Genomic DNA, 16,355 nt, shown 5'->3' with positions numbered 1-16,355 from the left:
TCCTGGGTTCTTAAAATTAAAAATGTTGTTAGGACTCTATGGATAATTGCTATTAATTGCTACCAAAATGCAGTTTTTGTTTCTAATTTGCGCACCATGGTAAATAGATTGAGTTACATGATCTTTCTCCCTTGTCCGATTTGCTGTGAATGGACGGGAGAAACCGATAGGTATATATACGATCACTTGTTGCCTAAGACTGGTATTGGATGATGACTACACCAAATTCAGGGGAGCCATTAGCTAAGAGTACATTGAAATTCCTTACATGGAGTGTTGAAGGGCTAAATACCCCTATAAAGAGGAAGAAAATATTGCGCCATTTAAAATGTTTCTCACCAGATGTGGCGTTTTTGCAGGAATCCCACTGGAAGCAGGGTGAACCAAACACTCTCAGAGATAATTGGGTTAAGGAATTTAGAAGTGCCTCTTTCACTACCAAAACCAGATGGGTAATTATTTTGTTTAGCAAATTTATCACCTATGAGATATTAGATGAAAAAGCTGACCCAAATGGTAGATTTTTATTTGTGAAATTGTGGATAGAGGGAGACATGTTTACTTTTGCTTGTGTTTATGCTCCTCCTGGCCCAAATGCATCTTTTTTTTCTGTCATATACTCAAACTTACAGGTTTGGGCAGAAGGAACTCTAATTTTAGGGGGCGATCTCAATGTGACTATGGAACCAGCTGTAGATTACTCGAGCAACTCGGGGAGGGATGGGTGTCGACAAGGTGCACCACCCACTCTACCGTTACTTATAGACACATTACACTTGATAGACCCTTGGCGCTATTCACATCCTGTGTCCAGAGAATATACTTTCTTTTCCCATCCACACAATTCATTTTCTAGGTTAGACTACTGGTTGATTCCTGAAAATTTATTACATAGAGTGATAGACTCAGAGATAGCAGATATCCTGATATCTGACCAGGCTCCAGTGTGGTTTTCTCTCTGTTTGCAATCCCCTATTCTTTCTTCTTATAATTGGCGTTTCCCAGATTATTTTTCCTCCTCAGAGGACTTCAAACAACAATTAATAAGTAATTTTCAAAACTATATAAGTGATAACCTAATTCATAAACAGGATATAAATCTTCTCTGGCAAGCCTCTAAATCAGTCATGAGGGGCCATGTGATAGCTTATGTCTCATACAGGAGAAAATCTCTTAAGCAAAGGTTCCATCAGGCCAGTATTTCGGTAGCCACAGCTTATGCCAAAATGTTACAAGACTCTTCTGATTCTCATTCTAAGGGATATAGGGATGCTAAGGCTTTATATGACCAGGTATGTACTGAACAAGCCCAAACAAATCTCAATTATCAAAAAAACAAATACTTTCATTGGGGAAACCATCCTGGTAAGTTTTTAGCAAGAATGGTAAAATCCTACACATCTTCTAAGCCTATTTCTTTAATCAATTTGACCCCCTCCGAGTCTACTAGGATGCCTGATAAAATTACAGAAGCATTTTTACAATATTATGAAAAATTATACCAGGTACCTATGGATGACTCCGATAAAGGAATGAAGTTTTTGGAACAGGCAGGATTAACCAAATTTACACCATTAGATAGAGAGAGCCTTCTTTTACCCATAACAGAGCAAGAGATTACTTCTATTATAAAAACGTTACCTACTGGTAAAATCCCGGGCCCTGACGGATTATCAGTGGCATACTATAAAATGCTCACACCGCAGATCACACCCCACCTTTCAGCTTTATATAATTCAATACTTAGCGGAAATCCTGCACCACCTGCATTTAATACCGCACGCATTATAGTTATACCGAAACCCAATAATGACCCTGCTTCAGTCACCTCATACTGCCCAATTTCTCTACTCAATCAAGACCTGAAATTATTTTCCAAAATTATGGCCCAGCGCTAACAATCTTTAATACCTAAACTATTGCATCCGGCTCAAACAGGCTTCATTAAAGGATGTCACTCTACTCACAATATAAGCACAGTTTTAGCAGCAATGTATGAGTCACATACAGAGAAAAATAAAAGAAACATTGTGGTGAGTTGTGACGCTGACAAGGCATTGTCATTGATAGAGTGTCTTGGTCTCATTTAATACGCATATTTAAATATCAAGAGTTTGGTCCTGATTTTATTCATATATTTGAAACATTATATCAAGATCCAATAGCCTTTTTGACAATAAATCTTTTAAATACCAGACCATTTTGCCTAACTCGAGGCATGAAACAAGGTTGCCCACTTTCGCCACTACTTTTTGATTTAGCCCTAGATCCCCTCTTGCGTCACTTTGAAAAAGCGAGAGGCTGGCAAGGCATTTTCCTGGCAAAACATGAGATAAAATTTTCGGTGTTTGCCGATGACCTCATTATATTTTGCCAACCCTAAGGAAGCTATCCCACTACTCTTACAAATCCCGCAGGTGTTCGAGGAGATAGCGGGTTTTAAAATTAACTATGCTAAAACAGAGGCCTTGGCCTTTATTAGGGAGGTGAAGGCAGGATGGGAAAATTCCTTTCCCTTCAAATGGGCAGATAAATACATTACTTACTTAGGGGTCAATATTCCTTCACACCCTTCTCAACTATATGAGGTTAACTATACCCCCCACTATTGTTAAAAACATATAATGATTTCAAAAAATGGGCCCATCTTCCACTATCCTACATAAGTAGATGTCACCTTTACAAAATGATCAGTTTCCCCAGATTCCTTTACATTCTCCAAATGTTGCCAATTATACCAGACAAAAGAGACCTCAAATTTTGTAATCAGGCTCTCCAAAAATTTATATGGGCAGGAAAAAGACCCAGAATTTCATTGTTTAAATTGCAACAGCAGACACATTTTGGAGGGGTAAATTTGCCATGCATCAGACAATATGCTATGGCTGCTAATTATCGAATAGCAATGGACTGGATTGGAGGTCACAACATTTATACCACATACTCTATGGAGCAGGCATTTATTCCCCACCACAACTTGATATCTCTTGTACATAAACATCCCCGTAATATACCTTCAGAAGCTAGAGAAAACATATTAATAAATACGACATGTATAGCATGGCGAGTTATTAGATCACAATCCCATTTATCCAAATTGTCCTCAATTTTTTTACCATTATGGAAAAATCCGTCTTTTTCACCTGGTAACTCCACCCAATTTAAATGCTGGCACGCTAGTGGTGTTCGGTACATTTACCAATTATTACACGACCAAACACTTCAACCTCTCACTCCTTGACAAATGCAGGAGAAATTTCCTCTGGTCACGATCCCTTTATTTCCATATTTACAGGCGATGAGTTATATTCAAAATATGCTACATGGACTTTCGGAAACCAATCTAATTGGTGTCTAGATAGTGCACTACGCTGTAAACCAAAAGGACCCTTTTCAACATCTTTTATATATTCCTGTGCCCGATCCACTCATAAATTTAGAAACAAGTACTACAGGACTTGCAAAATGGAAAGAGGTTTTCCCACAAATCCCCATAGAGCCTATTGCTCTTTCATGTTTTAAAATGAACAAACAACTGGGATCAGTCTCTTATGCTGAAATGCATCTAAAAATATTACACAGAGCATACTACACCCCTAAATTGAAATATATTATTGGTGATGCGCCTGACGCCAATTGTTATAAATGCTCAGCGCCTAACGCTGACATCGTGCATTGCCTGTGGGATTGTCCACAGGTACAAGTTTTCTGGGAGGAACTTAATAATTATATTAAAGAAATTCTAAAAATTGATTTTGTGATTCGTAGAGAATGGGCATTTAGGAATATATCGGAAAACACACATTCTCAGAGATTGACTAAGGGAAATAAGCAACTTATGACCAAATTGACAGCAGCAGCTAAAATGACCATTCTTTCACAATGGATTGACCCTAACTCACCTACTCTTACATTATTACACCCTAGAATTATATTTTTGTTTACAATGGATTGGACAGAGACGTCCACTAATAAAGAAAAATATGCTGAAAGATTTTTTGCCACATGGTTACCCTATATTCGTACTCTTTCCCCATCAATTAAGGACTCCATATGGAAATGTTTCCAATTAACATCATGGTATAATTTCTAAGTGCTTGATAATGGCCCCCCTTTTTGACTTAACTCAATCTATGTTATTGATCTATGTCATTAATGGTAACCGACTTACTGACAGTATTAATATATGTAACAATGCATGTAAATGTTTCTTATATGTGCAACTACAATTTATATCTGGTTTTCCGCACTGCAAATATTATAATAATTTTGTTGTATGATCGTTCTTGCAAAGTGATTGTTTCATTTACTATGTTGAAGATGATTGTGCATATATCTGTATCACAATATTTTGTTGTCCTAACAATAAAAATTATTTTGGAAAAAAAAAAGAAAGAGATACATGGGTCCATTCCACTCACTGCAGAAAGGTCAACCACCCGAAGGAGGTACAAGGTGAAGTCGAGACAGACAACGTGGACCTATCGATCGCGAGCCTGTTCCAGGAGAACTAAAGACTGCAGTGAAAACTGCCAGAGACATGTACAGATTACTATTTCAGCAATGGAGTGGTGATCTGTTTGTTACTTTTTCTTGTTCCAGGGTTCTTCTCATTCTTATTTGTTTTAGGATATCCTATTTCTGTGATGGAGGATAGATGACAGAGAGGGAGGCTGTTAGTGATGTTGATAGAGAATGGAGTCAGAGTAGAGAGCAATAGAACGATCAGGGCAACCTATGGTCAAACTCAGTTCAGGGATTGTTAAGAGAAATATTAGTCATGGAACTCGGAGACAGTGTAAGGGGTTATTGTCTGAGGAATACTGTATTTGTGAGTACTGCGGATTCCTAGTTGATGAGAAATGCATCCAACAAAGCCAGTCCAAGAGTAATCTGTATTTGGGTGAGTATCCTTTAGAGGATTACCATTCCTTAGTGAGTAAGGTCTTAACCCAAACAGAATGTTGGGTGTGTTCACAAGTACCTCAAGGACAGAGTAATTCAGGATTAGTGCCATACCCATTAAAGTTAGCAGAGGTACTTGAATTACATGGGGGAGGATCGGTGGACAAGAAATTTAATATATCTAGACCCCCTAGCCTTAAGCTCCACCGGTACCATGTAGAATGTAGATAGATCCCTGGTATGATTAAATCTCACAAATTTCAGAAAACCAGGAAATTGGGAAGTGATCTGGAACAATCAGACAATGACCTATTCACATAGTGCTGATAATGAGCCTATTGATTCTGAACTTGTATGCAGAATTATTTCAAGTGGGAGATACTTACGGTATAGGTACATACACAGATACGACAAAGTAATGGTTGGTAGAGTATCTGTAGGGTACTGTGCAAATATTATACAACCAGAAATGTGTACCAGTCAAATGGGGGAAATGAGAATTGGATTCTTTGTAAGAATAATGTGTTCAATGATAATGATGCATTCAGTTCCTTACCTTCTCCCAGATGATGTGTATTTTATATGTGGAAGGAAAGCGTACAAGTGTCTCTCTCCGAACTCTGAAGGTTTATGCTATCTTGGAAGGGTACTACCAGAAATCATGACCCTTACACATGATAAAATGATAGACACTCACCACAACTCTCCCCCTCCTTATACCCATACTCATTATGAATGCATTTTTAAAAGGCACCTCACAGACCGGGGAGACCCCTTAGCCTCAAGTTTGATACAGCAATCCACCGGGATTCAATTCCTCACCGCCTTAGATATCACCCATATGGCCAGAGGAGTTATAAATTACAGGTACATCCGAGCGTTGGCATATCTGATTGATAATATAACTGAGATGTATGATGACACCATCAGGTTTACTGGTAGGGAATTGCAAACCTACAAGAAAGAAATTGTGCAACACAGGATGGTTTTGAATTATGTCACGGCTGTAAAGGGTGGGTACTGTGTAACCTTAGAAACTCAGTATGGAGTCAAGTGTTGCACGCACATCACCAATAATACTAATGACCCCAAAGAGGCGATGGAGCAGAAAATGGATGAAATCTTACAACTAAAGTTGGAATTTTGGAAGGCCCATGATACTTCCTTGTATGAAACTGTGGTAAAGGTAGAGAAATTGTTCTCATGGTTAAACCCTGTAAAATGATTCTCCGGTCTGGGAGAGTGGGCACAGGAGATGATTGCTAGTATAGGTAAGCTCCTTATGTTTATACTTGTTGTCATCTTAGTATTTGGTTTATGTGTCAAATGTATTCTTACTGTGTTAAGGTGTGGAAAACGTACCACCAAGGTAAACCATGAAAATTAAATTCTAATGGTGGTGAGTGGTGGTGGTATAGGTACTAAGGTTGATGAAGAACTGCATTACAATCCTGAAATTGAATGTACCATCAGATAATAATATGTGAATAGGTTTGGTCATGTATAATAAAATATATTGTAAATGTTCCGTTAAACATCATAGATAATGTAGTCTCAATTTCCCCCAAAACTTCCTTTATAGGTTTTATGAGGTCCCACATCCTACAAATGGTCCCATATAGATCTACTGAGTGTGTATAGAGGTTGTTTTACCCTTTCCTGAGGCACACTGTTGATGGTAGATAATAATTTATTATGCATGACTAAGTAGGTTAAGAATAGAATGTGATAGTTTTATGTTTGCTATCAAAGGGTGGACTGTCAAAGTCAAATAATTGGATATGATCACTGTACAATTATTATCTGACGATATAGTTTTCTATGGTCTGATGACGTGTTACTAGGATGCTACTTTGCGTCGGTGCAATTCGATACACTAAAATGCATATTCACAACACACGCTGATGCACATAATGCACACATACAGTATATACACACAGCCGCTTGTATGCGTATTCACATACATACACATGGACGCTCATTTGTATATATTCACATACATACACATAGATACACATTTTGCTATTTCAATACACAGACGCACAAATGCGAACGCATACATATAAAATGGTTCCCACACATTGTAGTTAATAACCAGAGTTATTAAAGGTATTATTATCTAATAATTATGATGTGAAATGTACTTAAAAGAGATCTAAGGTTCAGAATACAGTGGACATGTCATGTTTGCTATCATACTAAATCCCTGTTTATTTGCAGACATCCGTTTCTATCTGCAAAGAAGTTGCATCATGCACCCACTAGTTATGGATGATAGGGAGTTATTGTTTAGAATGTTATTACTAGTATGCGGTGTTGTAACCTGTTTTAACCAGTTGTTCAGTGGGAAGCTACACAATGTGACCATTGGAGAATTGAGCCATACCCCTGATAACACCGTATGAACTGACCAATGACCAGATTGACCAGAAGCAAGAACCAATGAGAACCTGTCAATTTGTCCCATTGTTAACTTTGAAGCCTGTAAGGTATAAAGGCTGTGTCCTGACCTCAGTGTACACACATCTTCTTGTGACCACAGACGTCTGGATTGATGACTGTATACTGGGACCAGTGCGCATGCATATGTATCGGGCTGTACTATTTCATTGTTTTTTGATTGGACTGGAAAGCAATTCTTTCTTAAGCAACTTGCAGTGCTAAATAGCAACATATAGGAATCAATAATCTTCCATTAATTATCTGGACATAACCATCAAAATAAAAAACAACAAAACAACAAAATTGAAACTTCTCTTTTCACTAAGGAAATGGACAGGAACACGTTATTGATGTCCAGCAGCTTTCATCCCCTCAAATTGAAAAAAGGCCTGGCTAGGTCTCAAAAGATACGTGCGGCCCGTATCACTAGTAACAATGCTAAAGTTGAACAAGAGATAGACAACATTGTTGCAAAATTTGAGGAAAGAGAATACAACAAACTCAAATTATTACTTCAAAAACAGGAAGTGTTGAGGATACCAAGAAGTAAGCTATTAGACAATCTGTCTAAACAGAGTGTTTTGAATAAAATTCCTCTGGTTACAGAATTCACTTTGGGAAGTTCAGTGATTCCTAGGGCATCTAAAGCACTTTGGCCCATCATTTGCAGCGATAGAGAATTACATGGTTTGCATTACACATCCCCTTTAGTGAGTTATAAGCAGGGAAAGAATCTCAGAGATATTCTTGTAAAAAGCGATATAACTCCCCTAACGCAAAAAAACATACCAATGTTCACTAAACAACCTGGATGTTATAGGTGTATTTCCTGTACCACATGCAATTACCTGGAGGTGGGTACAACATTTAAACACCCACATACCAACAAGGAATTCAAAATAGCGCATGTGGTAACCTGCTCTACACAGTATGTTATATACATGATTACCTGTTCTTGTGGGCTTAGTTATATAGGCCAAACCACAAGAATGTTTAAAGAAAGGATGGCCTTACACCGATCGGCCATTAAAGCGGCCATTGGTGGTAAAATGAGTGAACAGCCTGTGGCAAAGCACTTCAAGGAGGCAAACCATCAACTATATGACTTGCGCTATAAAATCATAGACCATATACCCCCACTTTATAGGGGAGGAGATCTTCTCCCTCAATACAGTGTCACCGGGAGGATTAAATTAAACACTTTCCTGGAATGTGTGTCTGTGAATAGTTTATTTACATTTTATGTTGACGCTGCCCAGATAATACTGATGCTTCTTCATTAAGTTGTAGATTGGCCACAGATTACTGTTACCCATGCTCTATAACAGTGTGCAAGTTAGTTGATCCAAGCATTTTGCTTTGGGTTCATATATATATATATATATATATATATATATATATATATATTGTTCAAGTCTTATCCTCATGCTTTTTATTTCTTATGCTTTTTGTTATTCAAGTTTGATATTACATATTGCAATGTATTACTTTTTTCACAGCCATCCTCTCAGGGAGTGCCAGGAGCCTGCGTCCACTTGACACTCACTGATGCTTGATACCCATCTCCAAGCAACAGTTCATTTCACAACGATCGGGGAGCCCCCTGCTGTAGTCATCGCTCTTTGATGACGTCCCTGACACTTCGCTCCACAAGACGACACTGAGTGGATGCCAGGATTTCACTTAACACACTGGTATATAGGTAAGCACTGTTTTTCATTTTTGTTTTATGTATAACCTGATGAAAAGACCCTTGTGGTCTTGAAACATTGATTGTATTTTGGATAAACCACGATTTGCTATTTGGAAGTCCGCTGAGTTCTGCCTGACCCTTGCATTAATCTGGGTTCTTTGTATTTTACGTGTTCTAAGGATGGCACCCCAGCATTATTTCATTTACTATGAGTGCCCCTCTACATGAAATGTCATTGGCTACATTTGATAAATGGAGAAGAAGCTGGAATGGAATATTCACTATCAAATGTCTCTTTGACAAAACTATTTTGTATTTTAACAATATGTTTTAAAAAATGATAAGGAGGGATTGCTGCTTGAGCAGCTATTATCACATGACCATCATATGCTTATTATATTATGGGTAATTGAGAGGGAAATGGTGAAAGAAAACAAATTCTAGGTTAGGACATTTCTTCTATAAAGGCTTCATCACGAGGCAATCACAAACAAAATAACAGAAGGTATCTTTATTCTCACAATTTTACCAGCAAAATGTAAAAGTTAATGACCATATTTAATGGCATTTGTAGGAAGTAGCATATAACACTGGAAACAAAATTTTTGCTACTAGGAAATCTCATGGTGTTCTAGGCTAATTTGGATATGCTGACTCCAAATCTTAAATTGAAATGTACCTATCATATTAGGATTTCAAGTTATAGACATTGCCAAAGTTTAAATTGTACATGTTTGTACATTGTATTCATCATGTGAAACAGGCTTTAGAGCAGATCCACAGTCTGGATAAGTGTTTTTTAATTTATTTTTCTCTGAAAAACCCAAGATGTTTGTCATACAGAACTAGCAGTCTGAGTGGTGACTTTTTTTTGGCTTGCACCGTAACATGGGCAATGAAAAAGGCATAGGCTTCCTTTTGCCTCTTGACATTGTGTCAGCCGTGTGTTACACACAGTACAGAAAATGTGAGGTGCCCACCATTTGTCTTGATCTCCAACTTTCACACCAAATTAATGGCGGAAGCAGTCAACACTTTCGTAGCCAAGTTTTAACATTGATCCCGAGGTATAAATCTTCCATAGATATAACAGTAGTTGTCTGGATGGTTGACACAGGTTTGTTTACTTTTCTTCATGGTGATGTGAAAGATGAATATAATATGACAAATGCATATCAGGATTACATGTAATCAGTCACTGTAATTGCTATTGTATAATGTTTATACCTACAACAGTTGGATGGCCATAACTTTAGTTCCTGATGTGATAGTTCGGATTTGGAATCACCACAGAGAAATTAGTCAAGAACACCTGAATTTTCCTTAGTTGCTGTCAATAACTATTTTGTTGTTATCTAGTGTAATCTATGTATGCATTGTACATTTTGCTATGTGATAATTTCTGATAAAGTTATCATCCCAGGCAAAACCTGAAAACAAAACTTTTAACTTTGCTTCCCACTGTATTTTTTGCTGAAAGATTTGACTACAGTACTCATCCAGGGGACAGATTACTGTTATACCATGAGGAGATAACTAATGTAGGAGACTGAGTCATGAATTTTAAAAGAACCCAGGGAAAAGGGCATACTGCCCATTGACACTTAACAGAAAAAAAGTATTTGGGTGTGAAATGTTAACAGTCATAATGTCGTCATTCATGGCATGAGTCATAATAATGTTTACATGCGTCATTTAGACAGTAATGAAATGTTGACATGTTAGAATGTTGACTTTTCATCCTGGTGGACCAGCGGTGACTTACTTGCTCCAAAAAGCTGCAGTGGCTTCTGCTCTGTCTTTGAGGCCTGAGTGGTCATCTGACCATCACTTCTGGGTCAGAGCTCCAGGTCAGGGCAATGTTCTAGTAATTCTCCACTATCCCCAATCCAAGCCCTCCTTGTAGTGCCTAGCCCTAACCTGCCCTCATCCCACAGCCTAACACTAATTCCTCATTCAGCCTAACACTAACCATTGCACCCACAGCCTAACCTTAATGTTGACATTATGACAATGTCAACATTCAGTTGCCTGTTGACATTTTAACAATGTTGACATCATAACTGTCAACATTGTGTCTACATTGTGTCTACATTGTTACTGTTGATCTTTTCTCTACATCCCAAAAAATGTTGCCAGTGTTGTATTTGTGTGTACTTAAAAAGCTCATGGGTGTAAATATTATATTGTACTTCTATATCAGATAATGACATAATAGTAGCATTGTTAAAGATATTTTATAAATGGGATATACTCTTACTCTACCAGCCTTGTAAATTAAGATCAAGGATGACCCTAAACAAAGCATCTAGTGATAAATGCAGGCTTGAAATGGTCAAATCAACTCTCTCATCTCAAAAGGCGATTAGCCTCAATGGCCCTAAGAGGGGAATCAGCTGAAAATGTAATCCTATTTTGAAGCCAGATCATATTAATCACAGGTAGACATGGGACTAGTGCCATCTGAAGTCTAACCCACAGTATCAATGTAGTCCTTGAAAACCAGTTGTTCATCTGATAGAGCAGACAAGTTAACTGGTATTTTTCCAAATTCCAAAATGTTAGGCCTCCCCAATCTTTTGGAAGAAACTGTCTATTTCTGGCAAAGTAAAGGTTTTTCACTTCGACACAGATAGGGACATACTGAACTGTAACAATGAATAGTGCAGGGAAATATTTTAAATTTAATACAATCTAGCATTAATAAGAGTGTTTCTACCAATCTAGCTGTATTTTAATGAAAGAGACAGCCTCCACAAAATAATAGTGTAACAAAATAAAATATTACACATTAGGCCTTAGGCCTAATACATTAAAACATTTTTTCATAATTACCATGCATAAAATGCATTGAAGCATATATGAAATAATAGACATTTTTCAACAGCTGTCAGCTGTAGCACCAAAACCTGTCAGAGACCTACCTGGTCAGCAGATACTTCTTCCTAGGGACCTCCATTGTATTAGTAACTGGGTTCACATCCCTATTTGTAATTAACAGCAAACATGTGCCTAAAGCGGAATAATCTACTGTGCAAGAGATTTATTTTCTAATCTGAACTCCACCAACACCAATCATGGAACTGTTAACATTACTACCCTAAGGCTGGACATTTCGCTAATTTGAGGATATGGAATTTCCATTTGACATTTATTTTATTTATCTGCTGACCCATTACTTTCAAGGCCTCTGTATGTGTGTTGTAAGTTGTTATCAATGAATTTTTCAATTAAGATTTATATACAGTGGCAGATTTTACCTAGGGGCTGCAGGGTTGCAGCCCCTCCAGTAAAATCCTCCAGTTCAGTAAACCAGTGCAGTCTGTGACTGCACTGGCAACATTTTGACTGGTAGTGGCTTCCCATTAGAAGCGCCACCTGCCAGTCACACACAGGAAAGGCAGCTCCAGGAGGTGTCTCCTCCCCCTTGGATTGCCAGTCCATGCTGTGATTAGCAGAGAGTGGCTTCCAGTGGAAGCCTCTGCTCTAGCTTTCAGGCAGCCCTACATGGCTTCTCAGGGCTGCAGTGAATGCAGCACCCAGAAGCCAGTGAAATGCGTATGCGCAGCACCACCAAAGCTCATGTGCTAGACTCAGTGCCTACCAGATCTATTGCACAAGTGCTGGGACCCAGCTGGCCATGGCCAGACCAACAGCAGGGGCATCCCCCCTCAGGTAAGAGGACAGGAGCCGCTGCTGTTTATATTTATTATACAGGTAGTTCACAGTTATGCCCTTATATTAAGGTTCAATTGAAAAAAATGGAAATATCCATAGACAATTCCAGAGGGGGGATCATGGTATTTAAGGGGCTACACCTCCAAATCTATTGGACATACCGGGCTGAAATTTAGCATGGGCAGGTAGAACTGTCGCTGGGTGCTACATGCCAAATTTCAGGCAAAAACATAAAAATTAGGATTTGGGAGTAATCTAAAGTTCAAACCGTCAGTTTTTTCTGACACTCTCAATTAGGACCACTTTTCTGCTGTTCTCTATGTGGAGATATTTGGGAAGGTATAACTCAGGGTAGGGGGAAAATTTAGGCTTGGGGTTTGTTTTATTAGGTAGCTATTGCTCCAGGGTAGGGCCTTTTGCAGTTCAGATTATTGAGAAAGTTACAGTTTTTAAACTATTACCTCACAATTGCACCATTATAGAGATAGGAAGATTTAATTCCTTGTGCAGCCTCATTAGTAGCCTCCAGCAGATGTGCTCACTGTGGCTACACTTGGGTGCATTAAGATGGCTGGCCAGTGTGGGCAGTAGCAGTGGTGGGCTTGAGGGAAGAAATCAGTCATTAGCAGCACCGGAACCCGGGGGGGGGTAGTGGGTGTTACCTGTGGCCAGGACCTGGGGATAGTAGCAGGCATTAGCAGCAGTGGTGCAGTTGCAGTGACAGTGTGAGCAGTGGTGGTGCAGGCAGCAGGACCCAGGGAAGGTGGCAGCAGACAGATGCAGGCTTGGATCTGAAAGATCCATGATACCTGCATTTGTGTGTTAATAAACAAACACAGAAGCAGGGACAGGATCAGTGAGACACGTCTGTACTTCTGTGTTTAAAATAAAAACCTGTGTAACAAAAAAAATTGCATGCCCCCCCAAAAAAACAACCAGCCCTGGGCTTTGGAGACCCAGTACTGGTTGAGATAAATACAGGGTACAAATGATGTAGGCATCCCCCATATTAAGCACTAGGAGATGGGTAACAAGCGTCAGTGAGTGTCTAGTGGCTGCAGACTCCTGGCACACCCAGAGAGGATGGCTGTGAAAAAAGTAAAACAGTGTAATATGTAATAAAAGACTTGAATAATAAAAAGCATAAGTAATAACAAGCATGAGGATAAGACTTGAACAATATATATATATATATATATATATACCCCCAAAGCAAAATGCTTGGATTGACTAACTTGCACACTGTTATAGAGCAAGGGTAACAGTAATCCGTGGCCAATCTGCAACTTAAGTATCAGTATTATTTGGGCAGTGTCAACAAAAATTTAAAACACATAATTCATAGACACACATTCCAGGAAAGTTTTTCATTTATTCCTCCCGGTGATACTGATTTGAGGGAGAAGATCCAACAAAAATTCCCTTTTTAAGAGCAATTTAGCCCTATCTACTCCCCTATAAAGTGGGGGTATATGGTCTATGATTTTATAGTGCAAGTCATGTAGTTGATGGTTTGTCTTCTTGAAGTGCCTTGCCACAGCCTGTTCACTCATTTTACCACCAATGGCCGCTTTAATGGCCGATCGGTGTAAGGCCATCCTTTCTTTAAACATTCTTGTGGACTGGCCGATATAACTAAGCCCACAAGGAGAGGTAATCATGTATATAACATACCACGTAGAGCAGGTTACCACATGCGCTATTTTAAATTCCTTGTTGGTATGTGGGTGTTTAAATGTTGTACCCACCTCCAGGTAACTGCATGTGATACAGGAAATACACCTATAACATCCAGATTGTTTAGTGAACATTGGTATGTTTTTTGCATTAGGGGAGTTGTTACAAGAATATCTTTTTACAAGAATATCTGAGATTCTTTCCCCACTTATAACTCACTAAAGGGGATGTGTCATGCAAACCAGTTAATTCTCTATCGCTGCGAATGATGGGCCAAAGTGTTTTAGATGCCCTAGGAATCACTGAACTTCCCAAGGTGAATTCTGTAACCAGAGGAATTTTATTCAAAACATTCCATATAGACTGATTGTCTAATAGCTTACTTCTTGGTATCCTTAACTCTTCCTGTTTTTGAAGTAACAATGCGTATTTGTTGTATCCTCTTTCCTCAAATTTCACAACAATATTGTCTATCTCTTGTTCAACTTCAGCATTGTTACTAGTGATACGGGCCGCACGTATCATTTGAGACCTAGCTAGGCCTTTTTTCAAACGTGTTCCTGTCCGTTTCCTTAGTGAAAAGAGAAGTTTCAATTTTGTTGTTTTTTTATTTTGATGGTTATGTCTAGATAATTAGTGGAAGAGGTACTGCACTCACAAGTAAATTTAATGGGAGTATTGCGTTGATTGACATTTGCAACCATGGTACAGTATGGAATGATAGTTCATCGCCTTTCCAGAACAGCAGTAGATCATCTATATATCTCACATATAAACTGATGTTATCAGCAATGACAGGATATGTAAAAAAAATGTTCCTCTTGCACAAACATAAAGATGTTCACAAAAACAGGGGCCACATCCAGCTCATTGCAAGTAATATTCCCTGTTGAACAAAAAATAATTTCTCGTTAGGGTGAGGTCCAATAACCTTATAAACAGATCAATGTCCAGGACATCAAAGTTCACTTTGTTTAAGAAAAATCTAGTGACATCAATTCCCTCTTTGTGAGGTATAGCCGTGTAAAGATTTTTTACATCAAGTGTACATAGCAAAATATTATCCGGCACAGAATCACATTGTGATCATTTGTGTCGGAGCAAAGTCGTGTCTTTTAAAAACGTCTTTTGAGACATGACAAAAGGTTGAATCAGACTATCCAAGAATTGTGAGATGGGTTAGTAGAGCAAACCCCAGGCAGAAATGATTGGTCTACCCAGGGGTCTCATCTGGTCCTTATGTATCTTAGGGACCATGTATAGTAGAGGCACCAATGGGTGGGTTTGTGTTAACAATTTCACAATTTTAGGATCCAAATTTTTGTTATCTAATGCTATTTGCAAGATATTATCCAGCTCCTTTCTATACTCATTTGTAGGATCACTAATAAGGTGCTCGTACATATTCAGGTCCGACAACTGTCTGTCAATCTCTTATTGGTAGTCATGGAGATTTTGGATCACAATAGCTCCCCCCTTGTCAACCAGGTGTATAGTAATTGTGGAATCCTGTGCCAGAGTTCTTAGGGCTTTTTGTTCCTCCGGAGAAATATTATGAAAATTGTTTTGTTTGGGCCTGGATATAACGGTGCACTGAATCATCCATCAGCCTAGAGAATGTTTTAATGGAAGGATTATTAGACACTGGGTCAAACTTGGATGTAGAATGTTTCTTTATAAATGGAGTAAATGGTGAATCAGGTGCATCAATTTCAGATTCTTTTTGGTGTTGAAAATATTCTTTATGTCTCAGGGTTCTCGCAAATTTATAATTATACAATTTCCAATCAAACTCCTTATGCTTGTTTGTTGGAACAAACACAAGTCCTTTGTTTAATATGCTTGCTTCAGCCTCTGAGATAATTCTTGAAGAAAGGCTAAAGATCAGATCTTTTTTCTGGCTATTTTTCCAGAGCCTTTTCCCAGGGCAGCTGTTGTAGATGATGAGGATGTCATATAG

At 38.5% G+C, this 16,355-nt stretch overlaps 1 pseudogene; it reads left to right on the top strand.

Moving 5' to 3' along the window:
- The first annotated feature begins 212 nt into the window (after positions 1-212).
- On the top strand, positions 213-6,292 carry LOC148526859 (uncharacterized; annotated as a pseudogene).
- The last annotated feature ends 10,063 nt before the right edge of the window (positions 6,293-16,355 follow it).

Source organism: Taudactylus pleione, unplaced genomic scaffold (assembly GCF_031769625.1).
Source record: "Taudactylus pleione unplaced genomic scaffold, aTauple2 ptg000093l, whole genome shotgun sequence".
Taxonomy (NCBI): Eukaryota; Metazoa; Chordata; class Amphibia; order Anura; family Myobatrachidae; genus Taudactylus; species Taudactylus pleione.
Note: the sequence above shows the minus strand (reverse complement) of the source record. Positions and strands in the feature narration are given on the sequence as shown.